This window comes from Pygoscelis adeliae, unplaced genomic scaffold (assembly GCF_000699105.1).
Source record: "Pygoscelis adeliae isolate BGI_AS28 unplaced genomic scaffold, ASM69910v1 Scaffold114, whole genome shotgun sequence".
NCBI lineage: Eukaryota > Metazoa > Chordata > Aves > Sphenisciformes > Spheniscidae > Pygoscelis > Pygoscelis adeliae.
The window spans coordinates 2,690,119-2,692,975 of NW_008824587.1; positions in this window are offsets into that span (position 1 = coordinate 2,690,119).

Genomic DNA, 2,857 nt, shown 5'->3' on the forward strand with positions numbered 1-2,857 from the left:
GCGCCCTCAAACGCTGGTCAGTCATCACATCGGTATTTCTAATTCCTCCGAATGCCCCGCCTGCAGCAGTGTTAGCAGATAGTGGAAACCGTGCCGCGGGCGTGTAGTTTCACCCTTAGGAGAACCTTTTAAAACTGAACTGTTCTATCTCCCCTTGGCCCCTAGCGTGTAAATCGCAATTCTTCTGGAAAGAGGCCTGGAAGTCGGCGGTGCTGGGCCGCATGCAGGCAGTGGGGGCGGTGCGCCTCGCTCCCAGCGGGCAAGTCTACAAACAGATCTTTGAAGATGAGGTAAAAAAGAGAAACGGGTAAAAGCCAAATGAGTTAACTCTGTTGGTCAGTTGTTTGCTGGCTGGTAAAGTGGCGACCTCAAACCAGAGGTCACTTCCAACCTTTCTGGGTTTTGTTTGTTTTAGTAGAAAATAATTGTGTTATCTTCAGCATATGCTTTCTAACGCATCTACGGGTGTTCCTGTGTCTTCACTGTGCATCAGGATACATTAGCTGAAGGCAGAATCATTATAACACAGCAGTAAAAGATAAATTAAGAGGCACGGAAAGCCAGGTTCAGGCATTTCTCACTCTGCTGCTGACTTTCCTTGTAACCATAAGCTAGGCACACAATCCAGTTTGCTTCAGTTTTCCTCTCTGAGGAAAGGGATATCTTTTTTTCCTATTTTGAAAATAGTCTTGGATGAAGATCGTTACGCATGTCCCAAGTAGTGTTCATTATTTTACCTTTCTCTTCTGCCGCCTTTTCCCCCACTGTTTTTATCAATTATTTTGTTGTTATTCTCAGTGCTGTAGGTTGGAAAGAATTCTAACCGTTTTGATTGTGGTTCTTTGAAGGTTCACTTAGTACGCTCTTTGGATGAAGTAAGGAACAAGACTAGGTTTTCTATAAAGAGCGAGAGGCTGGCTTTGATTAGGGACTCAGAAGCTTCTACTGATGCTAGGCTACTACCATGTTACCACCAGAAGCGTGTTGAAAGAACACCCTACAATGACTCCACAGAAAAGCCACCGTCATACAGGTAGAGAACAGAAACATAAAAACCCAATTACGTGTTCATGACTCTAGGTATGAAGTTGTAAGGTTTGCACTGGGAGCTAGACACTCCTGAATTCTTGGTCACAGCACTGAAGACTTGTAAGAGACTGTCTCTTTGCCAGATGTAAATTGAGTATAATGAGCTGCTGCCTGTTAAAGTGCAGATTAACAGGCTAATATTTGCAATGACATACGTATCATATGGCTTTTCTTTTAAAAAGAAATCATAGGTCTTTTTTTTCAAGGCAATCTAGATATAAGCCCAGTCTGATATGTATTTTTGAACTATATTTTAAACTGTGTTAATGGTTTACATGGTGATGCAGTAATGATTATGTAATGAGCAAGAAAAGAAATTAGTGCATCCATCCTGTTCACCTTAACTCTTCTGCTGAATAATGACGCCCTTAATCTCACTTTCCCCCAAGGAGAAACACAGTGCCTCAGCTGATGGGAAGAGCAGTGCGCAGCTAAAGGCTATTTCCACATTTCTGGCTAGTTCTTACTTAACAGTTCATAGATTTTAATACCTTTTAGAGATAGCGTGTATGTCTTTGTAGTTTACGTGTATTAAATCTAGCATTTATTGCTTTTCACGCCATCATAGCAGATTTGAGGTTGTGATCAACCCAGGATAGAAAATTACTCAGTCCAATTCATCTCAGAAGAAGCAACATTAATTCTTTGAACCATATTCTTTGAAGTTAGAATGATGCTTTTGTTCACTTAAATGTTACATTTTGCCAATTACATTGAGTATTATACCAGTTGCAGATCCCTACTCTTATGTATTTAGTACAAATCAAAGCTTTATTCTCTTTCTGTTTCAGAAAAGCTACAACATTTCAAAAGGCTTGGAAAAGCGTAGATATAAATGCAGCTGAGGAAGTCAGATCCCTACCTGATTTTGTTGGTAAAATTTTTTTCCCTTAATGTCAGATATTTTAATTTGAGTTTTTAGGAGCCACCATACATATAATGGTTTTAGCTGAACAAAGTATAAAATCAAGCTCAGAAATGACCTGACACATTTTTGATGATTTGTAAGTAATTTGGAAGATGAAGAGTCCCCTCATAGAAAAAATGGTTGTAAAATTGTCAATCAATCACAGTTTGTGTTTAGGTGGTAAATTCCAGCTATGATGTAAGCAGATCTCATTCTTGGAAGTTGCAATTTTTTGTATCATACCTGAACTTAGTTCATAGCTTCCATGCTTTTATCCTTCTGAAAATCACAAATTAATAAAATCAAAGGAAATTTTAAAATATGCTTTACTATTTTTAATGTACATTTGCATAAATTTCCCTTCCTGTGGAAAGCTGTCATGCACTGTAATAGCTGCACAAACTACAGAGGTCACAGTGTGGATTTAGTGATTCATTGTGCATAAAATCATAGGATAGTTTGGGTTGGAAGGGACCTCTAAAGATCATCTAGTCCAACCCCCTGCAATGAGCAGGGACATCTTCAACTAGATCAGGTTGCTCAGAGTCCCGTCCAACCTGACCTGGAATGTTTCCAGGGATGGGGCATCCACCACCTCCCTGGGCAACCTGTGCCAGTGTTTTACCACCCTCAGCGTAAAACATTTCTTCCTTAGATCTAGTCTGAATTTACCCACTTTTAGTTTAAAGCCATTCCCCCCTGTCCTGTCGCAACAGGCCCTGCTAAAAAGTTTGCCACCATCTTTTTTATGAGCCCCCTTTAAGTACTGACAGGCTGCAATAAGGTCTCCCCGAAGCCTTCTCTTCTCCAGGCTGAACAACCCCAACTCTCTCAGCCTTTCTTCACAGGAGAGGTGTTCCA